This window comes from Miscanthus floridulus, chromosome 7 (assembly GCF_019320115.1).
Source record: "Miscanthus floridulus cultivar M001 chromosome 7, ASM1932011v1, whole genome shotgun sequence".
Classification (NCBI taxonomy): domain Eukaryota; kingdom Viridiplantae; phylum Streptophyta; class Magnoliopsida; order Poales; family Poaceae; genus Miscanthus; species Miscanthus floridulus.
Genome location: NC_089586.1, coordinates 67,417,364 through 67,438,807, shown reverse-complemented (window position 1 = coordinate 67,438,807; position 21,444 = coordinate 67,417,364). Strand labels below are relative to the sequence as shown.

The window sequence follows — 21,444 nt, the reverse complement described above, 5'->3', positions numbered from 1 at the left end:
CATATGCACATCTTGATTTGATTGTATGACTCAACTCTCTATGGATCTGTTGTTTGACTTTATAATATATGCATTGCAATTATGCTCTAGTTTTCTCCCTACCTATGAACTCCACATAAGCTTTAGTTGTAGGAAGAGAAAAAGGCATAACATCTTTATTGCCTTGGTGAGGATCCACAAATACCACATATATTAAGAGAATTGAGATTGTCATACAATGGAATCTCTGAGTTTTATTTTGAGAACTTATAAAAACTCTAGAACAATGGTGGAACAAAGAACTTAAGACATAGTGCTTGACTTGATTGTTCTGTCTTTGAATTGCTCAAGACCCAAGTGAAGGTTAAGAAGCCCCATGGTTGAAGGTAATATGGGTAAGTTTGAAAGTCAGATAAGTTTATTCTAATTTAGAGGAGAATTTTTTATTGAACGCATGTGTACTTTTGAGACATGAAAACATTATAGCAACTCCTAATCCATTGCTGAGTTTAGCTTTACTAGGGGACATGCAAAGGTTAAGCTTGGTAGAACTTGTTGATGGTCACTAACATCAATTATAAACCATCAACATAACATGTATTTATACTTAATTCCATCTCCAAACATAGGTATAGGGGTTTAAACTAATAAATTACATGAGTTTTGGTAAATCTATGTTTTCAGCAGGGTTTATCTAGAAAACCGTGAAGAGAGACCTATTCATCAAAGGAAATTATGGAATTCCACCGCGCAATCGATGTGGGAAGACTCTAGAACACGAATCACCAAAGCGAAGCCCATGTCTCTTACATGTGGGGCTAGCTGGCCCCACCCAGAGGCCACCCGACCTATGGGCCCCCCATGTTAGCTTCTCAATGTAATGCCGGTTCTCTATCGCCTCCTAGGTTGCATCTATGCCGTCCTTTAAGTCAGTTTGATCCAAGGGCTCACGTTAGATGCTCTAGCCTATATATACCATCCCCTACCATCCTCCTTATTGCAATCCTAAAACCCTAATTCATATCATCCTCGTTAGGATCAGAGCCAGCTATCAAGAGAAGATTAATCCTCCATAGGATCTAGTCTTGTAAATAATAGTGAGATGGAGAGTGAGGGAAGAGTTTGAAGGAGATTCCGGCCTGTCGGTGCTCTCTCTATGGCTTGTACCTTGGTGGATTCAAGTTCTATCTGAGCTTGCGTCTGAGATTTTTTTGGTAATCAACTTCTAATTCAAGTAAACATCTTGTTTATATTGTTCTTTAGGTTCATGACTCTCTTTTGAGTGCTTTATTCTCTTCCTAGGGGGAGTAGAGTATTAATCGTAAGTGTAAGTGTGGTGCTTATACTTAGGTTAATCATTGATGAACCCTGCATTACAGAAGGTGGTAGATCGTGTGAGTGACATAAGTTCTATATAGCCTATACTATATAGCTTCGTTGATCCTTTGTAGTCCACCTTCCATCTGTAGGTGCACATGGGATGCGGTTGCGAAGAAAAGCATCCTCTATTGGTGTCTTTCCCTAGTAATGTCCCTAGTTGATTAGTAGAAGACATAAGCTTACCCATATTAGAACTAGAGAACTTTAGTTCTCCCCACTATGCTTCTTTTTATCCTAACCTTGTTGCTACCCTTAGTTAAGTTAGACCATAGTTAGTCTCACACATTTCCCTATGGATACAATACTTGTAATACCTCTGGTGAAAGCTACAGCGGTATCTATGCACTTGTGAATTTATCTGTGTGCGTTAAATATACCAACACTAACCTAATTCTACTATGCTCCTTGAAAACTTATCTCTCTTTTGAAATTTGGAAATATTTTTGTGAGAGAACAGGGGCTATCTTATTCATCTCTCTTTTTCTCTTTTCAGGCGGTCATCTGAGTACCCTTTGTTTTCAACATCTCGGACAGTTGCCCATTTTTTTCATCTCTTTTTTTTCTTTTTTATGAATAACTTTTGCATAACCCCATGTCTCTTTTATGCAACAAAACTTTTGATAGATAGTAACAAGAACTTGGAGCATTTATTTGGTCTATAATCCTATCAAGCATGTTTTTGGTGTTTACTTCTAGTGTAGGGGTAAAACATTTTTAGGTGGATCTAGATGAAAAGAATGTCTTTGCGCCTACCCCCAGTGTAGGAAATGTGCATATGTGGGTGGTGTGTATGTGATCTTGATTTTAACAGCTTGACAAACCTCTCATAAGGGTCAACAAAGATTGACTAAACTCAATGCAAAACAAGTAGCATATAAGTAGAAGTTTTCCTAATCTAAATATTATGTTTAGCTCTGGTAGGAATTCAAGCTTTGTCATACAAGAGCTCATCATGTAATATTTTTATGTTTTTCAAAAGATAAATCTCTAGAACTTTAGTATCACTTGGAGCAAGATAAACAGCAGCTCAGACCTTCTCATATCATATCCGTCGATTACCTAGACTTAGATCAAGCATATGCTACCCACGAGTTTCAAGTTCAGAGTAAATTCTTATATCAAAATAGTCTTATCCAAAACTTGGGAGAATTTAAGGCTAAAAACTAGGTACTTAAAAGGAATTACAATAGAGCAACTATTCATCATTTCATTATAAGAGATTACCTTCAGAGTCCTTTTATTTATTTAGCTCTTAAAAATAGAAAACTAAACACACACTTTTTATTTTATTTTCATCTTTTTTAAGATCACACCTTAATAATATATATATAACTAGCTAAGGTAAATTTTTTATTTTGTTTTTGTTTGTTATGCATCTTTTTATTTTATTATTATTTTTAGCAACTATATAGCAAAATTGAAAATAGCAAATGAAAAGAAATACTTAGCTAAATACATGGGGGATGCTCTTCCCCCAAGTTGGATTGTTGCTGTAGTTTTTCTTAGAGTATTTTTACCAATGGATGTCCTTCTCGTCCAGGGATGGAGTAAGATGAAGACGACCGGGTGAACTTGCTAGTAATCATGTGTATCATCCTACAAAAATGTCAACAAGAATGCCAAAACTAGTGGAACGGATTAGGATAAGGGGTTAGCGGTCAGCCATCTGGAGATTAGTTGTTCTGGAGGGTTTAGAAATATTTTTTATTAGCTGAATTTTAACAGGATGTTTGTCTAGTATTTTTGTAGATTTTCTTATTTTGGTATGTAGAAAAGGAAGTATGTATGCATGGTATTTTTTATCTATTTTTATGCCACCATGGTGAATGATCTTGCGGGTTTTTTACACTTCAAGGAATCATTCACATTGGGCTTAGGATTTTATGATGCAATAATACAATTTTTATTTTATTTTTCTATATGCTAAATTGATGTAGAAAAGTAAATATGCTAAAGTGAAAATAACTCATGCAATGCGGAAAAGTAAATATGGATAACTACTGATGGTACCTCCCAGCGAGGGTTTAGAATTTTAAGTCCTCCGGATAGGACTACCTCTAGCCTTGTTTATTTCTTGGGTGCATCTATCGGTCTTAGAAATGAAGACCTTGATGGTTGCACCTCTTGTGATGGTGACTCCGATGATGTCACTTTTCCTTCCACACCTACTTCGTCTGTGGACTTGACTTTGGCGGAGTTGGTTCATCTTTCACGGGTTCTTCATCTTCTTCCCCTTCATTTCGTTGGGAGTGGATTTTTTTGGCATCGGGATGATCGACGTCTCCTCCTAGAGTGGGTCTTCTTTGTCTATTCATAAGTGGTATAACTATTGAAATAGTAGCGTACCTTCTCTCTAGGGAATTGGAAGTGGACTTGTCTAGATCCGATGTAGATGATCACGTTGGTGGTGTTGAGGAAAGGTCTTCCAAGGGTGATAGGTGTGTCGTATTCTTCTTCACCCATGTCTAAAACCATGAATCGGTAGTGGCACAGTGATCATGTATTCTTACCATGACATCTTTCGCTATTCCCTCTAGAAATTGGATTGATTGGTCCGCCATCTGCAATTGCATATATGTAGGAAACAAAGGTTCATCGCCAAATAAATATGCATATGTTACCTTAGACATTATGTTAACACCTGACCTAATATCATAGAAGGTATTGTGGAAGATTCTTTGTCCAATGGTACACTCGATCGTGGGTACACCTAGATCTTCCTTCTTGGTAAGGTATGGTGAAGCGAGGAGGTGGTCGTACTTTGATTGGATTGTGTTGATCATGTTGACTGATTCTTCTGGTGATTGCCTAGTTTTGTTCTTTCTTCTTCTTCTGTTGTTTTTCTTCTTGCTCACCGTCATCTCTTCGGGCAGGTATGGCATCTACGGATGTCTAGGAGATTGTAAGATACGATTCTTAAAAGAAAACTTCTCCTTTTTATCCTTGATTATGAAGCAGATCTTGGCACTATCCGCGTAGATGATGGATTTTGTGGTGCTTAGGAAAGGTTGACCCAAGATAATGGGTGCCCTTACATCTCCACCTATTTCTAAAACCACAAAATCTATGGGAACATATGATTATCCCACTCGAACAATGGCATCTTCAAGAACTCCCTTGGGGTAGCAGAGTGACTAATTTGTAAGCTACAAATGCATGTTTGTGTACAATAAAGTATCTCAATTAGTTTTATCATAGATTACCTTAGGCATAATGTTGACACTTGCTCCGAAGTCACAAATAGCTTCTTGGAAAATATAAGGTCCAATGGCGATGGGAATGATAGGACTTCCTAGATTGCTCTTCTTTTTAGGCAAGGAATAATCTATCCACCTTCCCATCGATGGTTGTATACAGTAGTATGCTGCATTGTGAATATCGATAAGATTTGTAGTTTCTAGATCTTTCAATTGCCCTGGAATCTTACCTTTATCGGTCGGAGGAACAACAGCAATCAGCTGAGCTATTTGTGATTCTATCATTTTATTAAAGCTATGTTGGTTCTTAATGGTAGAGGATAGGTTATCCATTCTATTATTTATATTTTCTAAAACTCTATCATTGGAAGCTAGTTTTCTAGATAAGCCCTCCATTATTTTAGCTTGGCCAGAAATTAATTTTCTCAAGGGTGGTTGATTGAAATTATTACCTTGAGGGTTACCTTAGTAATTACCTTAGTAGTTTGGCCTTTGTTGCTGATTCCATCCTTGATTCTATTGAGGACGAAAGTAGTAGTTGTTGACGAAGTTCACATTCTCATGAATTTCAGGGTAGTTGTTCCCTAAATGCCTAGTGTTTCCATACTGTTCACATGTCATGCAAGAATCATGAATGTGCATGACTTCTTGCTTATCATTGGCTTGATCTTCGAGCTTCTTCATCAGTAGGTCCATCTTGGCAGATAGCGTGTCTACCTCCTTGAGTTGATGTATACCTCCACCTCTCTTGTGGGTCTAAAGACGTTCTTCATTCCAACCTTGGTCGGAGGCTATCTTCTCCATAAGAGCTATTGCAGCTAGTATGGTGAGTGACAAGAATGCACCTCCAGTAGCAGCATCCATAGTCTCATGGGTACTGTTGGTCAACCCATGGTAGAAAGTCTGCATGAGTAGCCAATTTTCCATCCCATGATGAGGACATTCTGATATGTAGTCTTGAAAGTGTTCCCATGCCTTAGGGATAGATTCATCATGTTGCTGTTGAAACCTTGAAATTCTCCTACGTAGAGCATTGGTCTTGCCCGTGGAAAAGAACTTGGCTAGGAATGCAGTGGAGCAATTATCCCATGAAGTATTTCTATCTTTGTTGGCTTAGAACCATTGCTTTGCCTTCCCCAAGAGCAAAAATGGGAAGAGGCGAAGTAGTATAGCATCTTTGGTTACTCCTTTAATGGTGAAAGTGTTGTAGATCTCCAGGAAGTGTTGGAGATATGCACTTGCATCTTCATGTGCCTTCCCACAAAACTGGCTAGTTTGCACCATATTGATGAGAGCTGGCTTAAGCTCAAATCCATTGTCTCCAACATTGACTGTTGGTCTAGTATGGATGTTGGCTATAGTTAGAGCAGAGAATTCACAGAGAGTCCTGCTAGCCATAGCTTCAAATTCTAGTGTCAAGCTCCGCCTTATCTAGTAATCTTTCAACTCTGCTGAGACTTTCTTAAGTTTAGCTCTAGTTCTCCTGATTAATGCTTCTAGATCTTTAATGTAGTTTGTCAAAAGGTTAAAACTGGTCATACATTACCCTACATAAGATACAAAAGTAGAAAAAACAAGGGTAATCCTACTTGAGCAGGGGTAAATGGTTTTCTCGATCACACCAATAAGCATAAGTTTATCAATACTTCTGTTAGGCCCCCTAATTCTGGGGTCCACTGTGCATATGTATCAGTCCCTAGATTAGTAACTGATACGCACAACTCAACAAGATTGATATAAAAAACCATACTTTTATTGCTAATAGGAAAACATGGTACATAGTTCGGGTTTACATAGCTTGGGCCAATGGCCTTATATCGTCTATTAGAGTTCTAAGACAATAGTCCTATGTCACCGTGGCTATATTCCTATAGGTAGCTTGGAGTGCTGACGTAACCCTAGACTTATTCCACTAGCGTAATCCTATATCGCAACATCGTAGTCCTAGTGTAGCTCTCTCTTACGGCTCTATCTTCGAGTATACTCTGGGTATCCTACCCTTGCGTAACTCTAGAAGTTCCATCCATGTATGTCCTTGTTGACGGTAGTTATCATCCATCATAAACCATCAAATTAGATTGAAAAATGTATAAACATGATCACCAACATAGATTTAGGGGTTTAAACTGACAATTTCCATAAGTTTTGGTGAATCTGTGTTTTCAGCAGGGTTTATCTAGAAAACTGTCAAGAGGGATCAAATCATCAAATAAAAACACGCTTATCCGGAGCGAAAACTACCCTCGAAGGTTCTAGAAGACTCAGGAAGACACCACACCGAAGCTCTCTTCAATATTATGTTCCTAATTTGCTCTAGTTATATGCTTGATATAGTAATGATTGATGAAGAATTTATGTATATGTTCGCAAAGCTCTTAGCTCAGTACTCAAGTGAGTTAAGTGGTCAACACTATGTAAGCATGGTGCTTAGATATTATTTGCCTACGGATGCATTCTGCACTCTGGGTCATGTGGTAGATTGCGGATGTGACACTCCCGTTGAGTCCTTTGTAGTCACTCCCCATTTGTAGAGCAAGTAGAACGCAGATGCAAAGGGAGAAACACTCTCTTCTTGATCTTCCTTAGTAATGTTCCTTACGTATAGATTCAAAGTTAGTTATGCTATAGATGAGAGTGTATATACTTGGGTGTACAAAAGACTTAGTAAATGAGGAATAACTTAGAAATCTTTTGCTCTTAACGAATCTCCTGTTTAGCCGTATTACATTTTATGAGTCTCTATTGTATCTCTAGAATACCATTATTACATTACACTTATTATTCATTTATCATTTGACTTGCCCCTACCATAGCATGAGAGTGGTTTTATCATAAGTATATATATTTGTCAATATCTCTATGCTAGCACAACTCCATAGCTCCTCCCTATGGATAAAATATAAATAACGATACCTGGCATACTCCTAGGTAAAATGCTACAATGGTATATTATCTGTGCGCTTGCGGATACTTTAATATATAATTTTTCTCTAAGTTTTCAAGTGTCATTTATAATTACCAACAATGCATTTCTAGCATCATGCTAGGGATGACAACTTAGTAAAGAGTGATACTAAGAAATATCAACAAGCATTTCTAGCGTCATTGCCGAGGACGGGCACATGGCTAAGAGAATTGACCAAACAAATACTTATTGATAAAATCATAACACTTCTGCTTTAGCAGGCTTACCCTTGTTTGTCTTTGTTCATATCTTATACATGGTATTACAGGATTGGTTGTGATTTACCAATAATTTCTATCAATCAGAATCAATTAAATCAAGAGGAAGCTCAACACCAGTTTCTGAAGCTATGGCTGACAAGACCCTGCGTGAGTTCCCTGCTCCAAGCACCGAGAACATTCGCACTAGACCAACACTCAGAACTACCAACCTCGAGTTTGAGCTCAAGCCAAGCCTCATCAACAAGGTGCAAGCTACCCCGTTTAGTGGAAAGGCACATGAAGATGCTAGTGCTCATCTTCAGAATTTTTTGGAGACAAGTAGCACAGTCGTCATCAAGGACATTACTCAAGACATCATACTACTTCGCTTGTTTCTATTCTCACTAGTGGGATAGGTGAAGTAGTGGTTCTACATCAACAAAGCTCACATCAACACATGAGCAAAGTGTTCAAAGGCCTTGTTAGAAAAGTTCTTCCCTATAGGTAAAACCAATGCCTTAAGAGGAAAGATTTCTAATTTCCAACAGCAGAAGGGAGAAACCATTCCAGAAGCATGGGAACGTTTCCAAGAATACATTTCAGATTGTCCGCACCATGGAATGGAAGATTGGTTGCCCATGCAAAACTTTTACCATAGATTAACTTAGAAAGCTCATGAACAACTGGATGCTACTACTGGAGGATCATTTATGTCACTGACCTTTTGAAAAGCTAAAACTCTCATGGAGAAGATAGCCTCTAATCAAGGTTGGTCTCAATGCAATATTCAAGCATGCAATAAGAGCGAAGAAGTACCGGAAGAGGTGTGTGCACTGTCAACTAAGATGGACGTCTTGTTGAATTGGCTTGAACAACGAGCCAATTACAAGAGAGATCATCAGACCATTCAAGATGCATTCAATGCTCAAAACACCTGTGGAGAATATTTGGAGTTTGAATTCCCTGAATATCAGGAGAATGCAAATATCATCATCAACAATTCTGCTCCATAACAACAGAGACAAGGATGGAATAAACAACCTTTAAATTACCAAGGTAAGTACCCAGGTAATTACTATAATTCTTCTAATTCTAAACAACCATCCTTGAGAGACTTGATCTTAGAACAAGCTAGGATTAATGAGAATATTTCTAAGAAGCTTGCTTTTAATGATAAGGTCCTAGAAAACATAAATACTAAAATGGATAATTTTTGTTCCGCCATAAAAGACTAATTTAGTTATAATAAAAAGATAGAATCATAATTAGCCCAGTGGATTGCTGCTCTGCCTTTTGCCACTAACCTTGAGAAGGTAAACGCCATTACCACAAGAGGTGGCAACTCTACTTGTGATCTACCATATCCTACAAGAACAGGTAAGACACCAGTGGTAGTGCAGGAAAAGGAGAAGAGAACCGATGAAGTTGAAGAAGTTAGGCAACAAGAGCAAGAGCTACAACAAGATTTTCATGACACGACCCTCCTACAGTTTCCATGTAGAAATCAGAAAGCCAAAATGGATGAGCAGTTTGGTAAGTTTGTAGAGGTAATTCAAAAGTTATATATCAATATTCTGTTGCTAGACGCCATACAGGTACCTACCTACGCAAAGTATCTTAGAGACATCCTCAACAATAAAAGACCACTGCCTTCTACTGAGGTAATCAAGTTAATGGAGGAGTGTAGTGCGGCTATCCTAAACACTTCACCTGTCAAGACGAAGGATCCAAGATATCTCACTATCGATTGTTCGATCATGAGCCAGAACTTTGAGAATGTGTTATGCGATCTTGGAGCAAGTGTCAGTGTCATGCCCAAAAAGGTCTTCGACAAGCTCGACTATTCAACACTCACACCAACATCGATGTGTTTACAACTGGCCGACCAATCGGTCCGCTACCCTATATGAATCGCTGAGAATATTTCAGTAAAAATACAAAACTTCTTTGTTTCTATGGATTTTGTAGTACTTGATATGCTGGAGGACATGAAGACACCCCTCATACTTGGGAGACCCTTCCGGAGTACTATAAATGCTCACATTGATATCGGAGCCGAAGAAATTAAAATCCATATTAATGGAAAGGAAGAGCGGTTCGTTTTTAAGACAAGACCGAAACAATGCTCCAATCTGGAGTGGCATGAGAAACGAGTATCAAGGTCTCTATCTCCGGGACTGAAGGATATACCTGAAGAATAAACCTGAACGGAGAAGTCCTGTCCGGTGGACTCAAAATTCTGAACTCTCGCCGGGAGGTAACTCGGTAGTTATCCATAATTACTTTTCAACGTCTGCATTAGAAAAATGAAATAAAAATTCATATCATGGCATCATAAAAATTCAAGCCCCATGAAAATAATTTTTACGGAGCATAAAAACTCATAAAGAAATATTTACCGTGGAGGTGTAAAAATTAAAAATATCATCATTCATCTTGTTGGTAGAGGTAGCCAGAACCAAACTGTTTTCAGTCCACAGACTGGGGCAGGAGATGGGGTTTGGAACAAAAATAATAAAGCTAACTAGGGAACATCTTGTAAAGGCTATAGTGTGTAGAAGACATACTCGAGTATCCGGAAATGCTTCAAGCGTTGACAAAGTAACTTTCTCGGTAGGAAGCGGTATCTTACATTTGCATCGTCATTGTGATGAGGATAACGACCAAGGTTCATCCCATGAAGTCTCATACCATTTCCATCAGCTGGATTTTCCATTTCCACAAGTGGCCCTCCATGTATGGCCTAGTACAAATGCAAATTGTGGCATTTATAAAGGAAAAAGGAAAGTTGCATTTTCACTTTGGTCCACAGATATAAATTAAACAATGGATATTACAATGCCAAATTTTCAAGATTTTCATTGTGCCATAACGCAAAGAACAAATCGACAGCATACCTCTGAGAAATTTGGACTATCAGAAATCCAGGTGTAGTTCGATCCTGTTGCAGACGCATTCATGGTCATCAAAGTGCCTGACTTGAAGGCACGCCCTGCCAGCTATTGTAGAACCCCCAGGAGCGTTAGCAGGTGCATCAAGATCCAGATCTACAGGATGGACACCTAGGAAATCCAAGGATGTGACAACAGCAATATCGTCATCATAGAGTCCCAAAAATCCATCGGTAGTTGTTCCACTAGGAAGGCGCACTTCAACCTGTTGTGCTAAAAAGCAATACATCAGCACAGAAAATGGCCATAATTAGCTTGAATAAACAACGCAAAATAAAGGAAACAGTGACTAGTCGAACGAACCCTTAATTTATCATCTCTATATCTATTGCGGTTGAATTCTTGAACCAATTGTGCTGAAGTGACAAATCTTGATAGACGAAGCTTAGATTCCCCACCTGGTATTGGTATGCCCGAGCATGCAAATAACATCTTATCTCCTGCACAAGATCATGATCCAAACCATTTAAAGTGACAACTAAATACAAATTAGGAAAATGCATATGCATAAAGTAGCACAATCACCATCAACCGAGGCAAGTGAGATGACAATGGAAGACAAATCTCGAGCATCATTAGCACTTGGATAATTTTTTTGACCAGATGGGTCTGAATAGCCAAATGATTTCTCTTCAAAATTAGTGCTTGAACCAACTCGATCAGGAAGTTTGATAAATAGCTCCTCCTCATCAGCACGTCGTTTCCACTCAGCATCATGCAATGCTGCCTCAGCCGCTCTAACTAATAAACAAACAGGATACACATCTGTGAGTATTCTAGAGCTGTATGTGCAACAAAAGGAAGAGCCTGCAAATTAAAAGTCAATGACTCACGTTTGAAGAATCGTTTTATGTTCATATTATAGCCTTTTGTGTGACCACTCCCATTTGAAATCAATGATGACTCAATTTTGTTCCTTCTGATAATGGCTCTCTGCTCCCTACTCACACCTCTTGTGCAATCAATCCTCCCCTTGTCTCTCCGAGTCTTTGCAGTCCTGAAGCAGAAGGTTAATGCAAATGCTGAGTAGAGCAATGAAGGCCCCTACTTGCTGTAAAGTTTGATTTTAAAACCTAAAAAGTGAAGTATCTAGGTACCATATATTTTCTCTCAGGTCAGTGATAGTAGAATCAACCGTAATACTATGAAACAATACACACACATATGAGGTTCTCAAGTTCAGTACAAAACTGAAATGATTTTTAGAATATAAATGTAAAGGCTCCAATTGTGGTATGACACATGGGGAAGTGGTAGAAACACCCGCTAGTACAGTTATCATTTATCAATGCCACAGAAAGCACAACACAGAAGATTCAGGCAGGGGAAAAAACACCAATCAAACCAATATGAAGTAAAAGATGGATCATATATATGAGGAGGGATAAACTAAATTATTTAACTAGACACATACAAAAACTCTGTTACCCAACGAAACAGAAAAAAAATCACCAGTCCAAAAGGTTATTTACATATACTAATAGAGACCCTTCCTAAGTCATTTAAGTAACTAGTTGCTGTGATTAGAGAGGGGAGTTATGATGGATAATCAGTAATTAATTAACGCACCAATAGCTCAAAGCAACACTACAAAGAAATACTTTGTTTGGAGCCATAACTCCGTTAGCATGTGCAAGTGCAACTTGTAGAACATAAACATATGAGAAAATTACATCGCACTATGTAAAAAAGGGTCATATCAACCAGCGATTCTATAGACTGCGACCGAAAGTGCGTCTGTGATAAACATCTACAGACACGCGTTACCAAACAAGTCTGTAGTAACTCCTAGACCGAGGTGACCGGTCCAGCGGGGTCAACACGTGTCTGTAATAGCGGAATACTACCGACGCGTGTTATACAAACACGTCTGAAATAATTTCACAGACGTGTATTACATGAATGCGTCTGTAGTTATTGACTTATTACAGACGCGTGTTTATTTTCAGACGCATGGTCCAAAGACGCGTCTGTAGTAATTTTATTTGGTCAGACGCTTGTTGTGAAGGCGCTGTACAACATTTTGGCGCGTGCTAGGTAGTTGGCTGGTACAACATCCAATTCAATTCATTAACTGCGCCGCTGCTCTGCTCATCGCGCGCTGCGGCAAAGCCTCAGCTCTAGGTCTAGACGGCGTGACACTAGCTCCCTGGCCGGCGGCGAGAGAGGCTCAGAGAGCTCAGCTCATCAGTTTAGGGCGGTGGAAGGCCGTGGTGCTCGCAGCGGGCGCGCGTGCGGTCCTTTGAGGCGGGCGGCTAGGGGCGCGTGCAGTGAGGCGGGCCGGCAGAGGCCGGGGGTGCGGGACATCACGAGCGGCACCTACAGATGCGACGCGCGCGCACATGCCGCCGTGGCATGTGTGACGTAGTGCGACACTGACTGGCGCGACGCATGCGGCAGCGCCGGCGCCGGCAGCTGCGGGTAGCCGGGGGCATGCCTAGGCGTGCTAAGGCCACCGACCGGCCATACAAAAAACCATCGCTGACCATAAACTTATTCCATGTGCGTCCCTCTCTACAATTAAGCAACACATCCTTAAAATCAGGATCAAGCGCATATTGTTCTTTAATGGATTGACGACAAAAAATCCGGCAATCAAGTTGGGACAGCAATGTATATCTTCTAGACAAAGCATCAACAATCACATTATCCTTCCCTTTCTTGTGTTTGATAATATAAGGAAAAGATTAAATAAATTTAACCCATTTAGCATGCCTACGATTCAGATTATTTTGAGAGCAAAGATACTTAAGCGATTTATGATCAGAATAAATAACAAATTCTTTAGGCCACAAATAATGACGCCACATCTCTAAAGAACGAACAAGTGCATACAATTCTTTATCATATATGGAATAATTAAGAACAGGACCATGCAATTTTTCACTAAAGTAAGCAACTGGTTTACCATCTTGCATCAAAACACCACCAATGCCAACTCCACTAGCATCACATTCTAGCTCAAAAGTCTTACCAAAATTTGGAAGTTGCAGCAATGGTGCGTGTGTAAGCTTGTCCTTCAAAGTGTCAAAGGACTCCTCTTGTGCCTCTCCCCAATGAAACACCACTCCTTTCTTCATCAACTCAAGCAATGGGGCAGCAATGATGCTGAAATCTTTGATGAAGCGGCGGTAGAATCCTGCAAGACCAAGAAAACTCCTCACCTGTGTGACGGTTTGGGGAACCGGCCAGCTCTTTATGGCTTCAATTTTCATCTCGTCCACCTCAATTCCCTGTGGAGTTACAACATAGCCAAGAAAAGAAACTCGATCCATACAAAAGATGCACTTCTCAAGGTTACCAAATAGACGTGCATTACGTAAAGCATTAAAAACATCACGTAAGTGATCCATATGGTCATCAAAAGACTTGCTGTAAATCAATATATCATCAAAGTAAACTACCACAAAATGTCCAATAAAAGCTCTTAAAATCTCATTCATTAAGCGCATGAAAGTGATAGGTGCATTTGTCAAACCAAAAGGCATTACTAACCACTCATACAACCTGAATTTGGTTTTGAACGCAGTTTTCCATTCATCTCCAAGTTTCATTCTAATTTGGTGATAGACACTTCGCAAGTCAATCTTAGTGAAAATTATAGAACCACACAACTCATCAAGCATGTCGTTTAGCCTAGGAATAGGATGATGATACCGAATAGTAATATTATTGATGGCTCTACAATCAACACACATACATCAAGTTCCATCTTTCTTAGGAACCAAAAGTATAGGAACAACACAAGGACTAAGGCTTTCATGTACATACCTACAGTCCAAAAGATCTTAGACTTGCCGCTGAATTTCCTTAGTCTCCTCAGGATTGGTTCGATAGGCAGCTCAGTTGGGCAAGGTCGCTCTCGGAATCAAATCGATTTGATTCTCTATCCTGCTCATAGGTGGCAGCCCCGGGGGTATCTCAGCTAGAAAAATGTCCTCATACTCCTATAAAAGATTAGTGATAGCAGGAGGTACCAAACTAACAATATCATCAAGCGAAAACATAGCTCGTTTGCATACCAAAGCATAGCAAATATCATCATCAGAAATTTCAGCAAAGTCATATTTTGTTGCAAGCATAACACCACCCTTCAATTTAATCCCCTCAGCCTTAGAAATAGATGTAGACTTATCCTTTTTAGGTGGGAAAATAGAATTAACAACTTGCTGATTTTTAGATTGAACATTATTTAAACTAGCAGCGCGTTCTCTATCAGCTTGTACAATTTGAGCAGGGGTCAAAGGTACCAAAGTAATTTTCTTTCCTTTATGCACAAAAGTGTATTTATTACTTCTACCATGGTGTGTAGCATCATTATCATGTTCCCAAGGATGACCTAATAAGAGTGAACAAGCTTGCATAGGTACCACATCACAATCAACAGAATCAACATAAGAACTAATGGAAAATGAAACTCTGCAAGTTTGTGTTACCTTTGCTTTACTAGAATCATTTAGCCATTGAATATGGTATGGACGTGGGTGTGGGCGTGTGGTCAAGTCAAGCTTCTTGACCAAATCAGAACTCACCAAATTATTACAGCTACCTCCATCAATAATGACACGTGCTCGACGGTCGCTGATGACGAAGAAAATCTAGAACAAGTTATGGTGTTGTAGCTTCTTGGGTTGCTGGACTTGTGAGCTGAGCACTCGCTATACAATGATGCTCCTATGGGACATCATGGCCTCGTCACCAAGGACTTCGCCGTCCTCCTCATCTTCACCTTGGTCTTCTTCATTCTCAATGTCAGAGGTGCTGATGTAACCATCTTCTGTAGCAATATATGCCCGCTGACTTGGACAGTCCTTCTACACATGGCCAATGCCATGGCAGCGGTGGCACTGAATACCCGAAGTGTGTCCCGTTGATGCAACGGATGAGGAACTCTTGGTAGGCACCTGCAAAGAATTTTTACCTGAATCTGAAGGTCTTGCGGGAGGTGCCTTAGGTGTAGTGGAAACTCCAGAGGTTGCTGGTCGCTTGCTCACTGGTGGAGGCGCCCAAAAAGTGGTTGGCTTGGTCAGCCCTAAAGATGGTGCTGAGCATGGCGTGTATGTGCTGGTGCTGACCTTGCTCTTGCCCTGCTATTCACGCCCCTACAATTCCTTTTATGCAAGCATAGCAAACTGAAACAACTGGTTGACAGTATTAAATTCTTTATAATCAATAATGTCCTAAATCTCATGCCTCAAACTCAAATAAAAATGACAAATGGCATCTTTGTTTCCCTCCACAACACTACAGCGCATCAATCCCTTTTGGAGCTCACCATAGTAATCCTGTACAGATTTATCTCCTTGTTCTAAACGCATCAATTTTTTACGTAAGTCTCTATGATAAGAAGGAGGAACAAAATGATCACACATAGCTACCTTAAGTTCTCCCCACATCCTAGGTAAAGCATTCTGTGCAGCTAGCCCATTCCACCAAATAATGGCAAAATCCTTAAACTCACTAGTAGCTTGTCTAACTCTATGCTGCCCAGGTACAAGGTTGGCACTAAACTTTTGTTCTATCGTTATCTCCCAATCAAGATATCCCTCGACATCATAATGACCCAAAAAATATGGTATTGTGAACTTAATTTTAGCATAAGGATCATCGGGCACACGGTGATTATTACCTTGACGGTGGTGGTGGACACCACCCATACCTGTCGTGTTGCGGCGAAGACGTTGTCGTAATCTCTCTTGTCGGAAAGCTGCTCGACCTATGTTCCCATTGGCATCATACACCGTGTCTTGACCATCGGTGTTGCTGCCGAAGACGTTGTTGTTGCCCGCCACAAAGGTTTCCAACTCAGTAACCTTGTCGGTTAGCATGGAAATTTGCTTGTTCAATCTCTCCATGCTATTGCCAATGTTGAGTTCAATGAGTGCATCAGTGATGGCCTCATTCATTCTTTTTTGGGCATCCTCTACAACAGCTTGTAGTTGCTCTTGACTGACACACTCATTGAAACTCTTAGGATTGTTATCTCCAGTCTGTTCACCTCTTGCCATTGAAAACACAAAAACAAGAATAAACAGGTGAAAGTTATCCCTACCAAATGACTACGTGGTTGTAGTGGTGTCACTTTTCATAGCAAGTGGAAGCGTCTTACCAAGCTCTTACAAAGTTCTTATCAACACAAGCAGTGGGTAGTACAACCGGCGGCTGGTTCGTGATACCTGTGAGGCAGTGGTACCGAGATTGCAAGGCCATTTGTCTATACTGATCTGAAGAGTTTGTGGAGCTTGGAGGGCACACAAAGAGTAATATGTATATCTAGCACACAAGTCAGTAACAGAAAGTAATGCTGAATTATAGTCTAAAGTACTTGTTCTCGTTACTGGTCTAAAATGTTCCAAGTACCAGGTGTGTGACAAAAGTATGATGGATAGCAAGGTGACAGGTGTGTGAAAAACAAGTATGGTGGATGGAAACAGCAACACAAACAAGGAACCAGATAACACACGCTAACACAGCTCACTTTGGTCTTCTCTATATGCTCCTCTAGATATTGTTCCTCTTTTGCCCCTCTCTTTTTTTCTATTTTTTGGGTTGTCGTTGTTTTTTTGGGAAATTTTGACTTTTTTATTTTTTTTTGATATTTTTCCTTTACTTAGGAGCACAAAAGAAGTAACCACAAAAAATATGAGCTCAAACAAGTGAAAGACGTGGCCTGTGGAATTTTCATAAAACTTGCTCAAAATCGACAAAAACCTTGTGACCACGAAAAGAGGATCTTGTGACCACTTTTTGACCAATCTAAAATTTTCCAACCCCGACAAAGCGAGGGGTGGACGGATCCGAATATTTTTTCTGGTTGATTTTGATATATGGAACATCAAAATCGGAGTCCGTATGCGAAAACTAGACTAGTTTTAAGAATTGGCTCTGAATTATAGGACATAACAAGAACAATGTGCGCAAAATTGGTCACAACAGCAAAGATTTAATGGAAACAATGGGGGAAAACACATGAACTGGACTCTAACACGACCTAACCAGCAACAAGACCTCAACCCGGACACAAACTCAACACGACGGACTCTGAAACTGAAATATGCAAAGGCTATGGCGCAGAAGGTTCTAGGATAGGAAAAACGAGTATGATACTGGACTATGGGACGAATGCGAAACACTCAAACTAGAGAATAAATGTGAACCTAATGGTATACCTTAGCTCTAATTACCACTTAATGGAGACAGGGATCCCGATCTTCCGTGAGGTGATGGTAACTATCGTTGTGGCGGAGAATGACACACCGATCCGGCTTCAGATCGAAAGATCGAACTCTACAATCTTAGCACCATAGCTCCTCTGGTTATCAACCAAGTCACAGACCAGGTTGACCTCACCAAGAAGGCTAATCCTTGCCCGTGCAATGAAGAACACAAGCAAGAACAAGAAAGAACACAACCAAATTGCAGATGAACGATTATCTCACGAAGTTGGGGTATCATAAACCGATGAACGGCAAAACTGTTCTTGACAGAATAATCTAAGCAAACCCCGAACCCTAATGGAGGAGCGGCGGCTGTTATGAAGACTCTAGGGTTGTACAAGACCCCTAGACGCGCCCCTAATGGGCCCAAACTCGATACATGGTCCAACGGACCAAAAGATGGTGTTGCAGCACCCTGGCAGATTCTGGACACTGACTTGTTTCGACGATTCCCGTTGATTCCGAACAGCTTTTGACATGAAACCACTTGGATTTGCTTCCTTGTCAAATTAGCTTTCCATCCATATATGGATCATCAAAAACGGAGTCCGAATGCGTCCTAGGTGAACAGTTAAGATAGACTAGTCCTGGAGGCCGAGGCAGACTCGAATTCTTGTTGGATTGGGCCTCCGGCTTGTGTTGGACGTCCTTGCTAGTCATCATCACCTCCACCACTTCCTCTAAGTCCTTCATGACCCTCTCCAATGTTTCTAAGCAAGATAACATCATTAGGTAGTAGTCTATTCTCAAAAGTATGAAAAGTATCGCTTAAGAACGAGCTCACCTCTAAATTGAGTTGTCGCTTGCGAGCTCGGGTCATTGGACCTTGCATGATGGTTGGAGGATCAACGGGTATCTCTGAAGAAGTGATGTCCTCATCATTTATCCAGAAAACTATCAAGGTGGACCAAGATATCATATTTAATTGCGCTTATTCATAGCGAAACGAACACCAGAAGGTTCCAAAAGACTCGAGAGGACTCCACACCGAAGCGAAGGGCGAGACGCCACCAGGTAGGGCCAGCTGGCCCCACCTATAGGCCGGCTAGCTCCTAGGGCCCACCTGTCAGCCTCCTATTATTATGTTGGTTCTCCACCGCCTTCTAGGTTGCATCTATGTTGTCCTTTAAGTCGGTTTGATCCAAGGGCTCACGTTGGACGCTCCAGCCTATATATACTAGCCCCTGCCACCCCCTTAAGGCATATTACATAAGTCATTTGAGAAGATAGAAACCCTAATCATCCTTAGAGCTCCACCATATTCTAGGGCCTACCTAGTTTGGCTAGTTCTAGAGGGAGGCAAGCAGGTTTCGCTTGGATTCTCGATCTTGTCAAGAGCGTGGTTTGGTACAATATTTGTACCCCATCTCTTTTGTACCTCCATTATTTTTATATGCTAGTTACAATTGTGATGACAATATTAGTATTCATCTTATTCATGTTCTTTGTTATAATGTTCAACATCTACTTTGATTATATACTTAGTATAGCTAGTTTATCATTATGTTTATGCATAAGTTCGTATAACGCTCACTTGCTTATACATTGTTTACCTGCGGATACACCCTATATTCTAGGTCATGTGGTAGATCGCGGATGTGACACTCCCGTTGAGTCCTTTGTAGTCCACTCCCCGAATATAGGCGCAAGTAGGGTCCGGTTACGAAGGAAGAACAAGCTCTGTTCTTAATCTTTCTTAGTAATATCTCTTATGTGTAGATATAAAGATAACCTTAGCCATGACTACTAGGTGTAATTGCACTAATCAATGTATGTTTTGACTTATAATTAAGAATGACTTAGGAGTTATTCCTCTAATATTCTACTTGACCATGCCAATGCCATAGAAAGGTGTACTCTGAGTGATTTATCATTATCGATGATCAATACTTATCATATATATCTTATCCTATGATCTATTATGAGTATAATATTGGTTATGGTTTACTTCTCCATCAATAGTATAAGTTATCAATACATGTCCATTGTAGACCTTCCTTGTGGTAAAAATGTAAACAACGATACCTAGAATACTCCCTAGTGAATTGCTACAATGGTATAATTATTTGTGCGCTTGCAGATTCCTTTCATATATATATATTCATATCTATTCTTTCTAGTCACATAAATTAATAACTACTCAATATTATTCTAGTAGTAGTGCTATGTAGTACCAACAAGCATCTCTGTCATCATCACTAGGGATGACAACCTAGTAAAGTAATGTTAGGAGATATAGGTTTATAATAGGTGGCTACTAAACATGTGTCAAGTTAATAAATACCAACAAGCATTTTTGGCGTTGTTGCTAGGGAAGGTAGCTAGGCAAAGGAAGTATTGATAAACTTATACTTATTGATGTGATCAAGGAAAACCATTGACCTTTGCTCAAATAGGCTTACCCTTGTTTTGTCTACTTGTGTATCTTATGTAGTGTAATATATGACCGGTTTTGACCTTCCGACAAACTACATTGAAGATCCAGAAGCATTAATCAGGAGGACTAGAGCTAAACTCAAGAAAGTTCTAGCTTTAAAGTTGAAAGACAACCATATAAGGTGAAGCTTAACACCTGAATTTGAAGCTATGGCTAGCAGGACTCTCCATGAATTCTCTATTCCAACAACGGCCAACTTCCATACTGGACCAACAGTCAATGTCAAAGATAATGGATTCGAGCTCAAGCTAGCCCTCAACAACATGGTGCAAGCAAGCTAGTTTTGTGGAAAGGCACATGAAGATGCGAGTGCACATCTCCAACACTTTCTAGAGATTTGTAGCACTTTCACCATCAAAGGAGTGACCCAAGATGCCATACTACTTCACCTCTTCCCATTCTCACTCTTGGGGAAGGCAAAGTAATGGTTCTATGCCAACAAACATAGAAATACTACATGGGATAACTGCTCCACTGCCTTCCTAGCAAAGTTCTTTCCCATAGACAAGACCAATGCTCTATGTGGGAGAATTTCAAGCTTTCAGCAACAACTTGATGAATCTGTCCCTAAGGCATGGAAATGCTTTCAAGATTACATTATAGAATGTCCTCATCATGGGATAGAGAATTAGCTACTCATGCATACTTTCTACCATGGGTTGACCAACAGTACCTGTGAGACTATAGATGCTGCTGCTGGAGGTGCATTCCTGTCACTCACAATACCAGCTGCAACAACTCTTGTGGAGAAGATGGCCTCCAACCATGGTTGGAATGAAGAACATTTTTAGACCCACAAGAGAGGTGGAGGTATGCATCAACTCAAGGAGTTAGACATGCTGTCTACCAAGATGGACCTACTAATGAAGAAGCTTGAAGATCAAGCCAATGAGAAGCAAGAAGTCATGCACATTCATGATTCTCGCATGACATGTGAAGAGTGTGGAAGTACTAGGCATTCAGGGAATAACTGTCCTAAAACCCAAGAGGACGTGAACTTTGTCAACAACACAACTACTTTCATCCTCAATAGAATCAAGGATGGAACCAGCAATAGAGACCAAACTACCAAGGTAATTACCAAGGTAACTATCAAGATAATAATTTTAATAATTTCA

At 40.1% G+C, this 21,444-nt stretch overlaps 3 non-coding genes across 3 annotated transcripts; 1 reads left to right on the top strand and 2 right to left on the bottom strand.

Annotated features, from left to right (window-relative positions):
• The first annotated feature begins 5,481 nt into the window (after window positions 1-5,481).
• LOC136468155 (small nucleolar RNA R71) lies at window positions 5,482-5,590 on the top strand. The gene has a single exon (XR_010761694.1). It is a non-coding gene; the product is annotated as a small nucleolar RNA R71 (small nucleolar RNA).
• Window positions 5,591-8,235: 2,645 nt separating this feature from the next.
• Window positions 8,236-8,342, bottom strand: LOC136468352 (small nucleolar RNA R71). Its single transcript, XR_010761853.1, has one exon. It is a non-coding gene; the product is annotated as a small nucleolar RNA R71 (small nucleolar RNA).
• Window positions 8,343-20,839: 12,497 nt separating this feature from the next.
• Window positions 20,840-20,948, bottom strand: LOC136468176 (small nucleolar RNA R71). Its single transcript, XR_010761713.1, has one exon. It is a non-coding gene; the product is annotated as a small nucleolar RNA R71 (small nucleolar RNA).
• Between the last annotated feature and the right edge of the window lie 496 nt (window positions 20,949-21,444).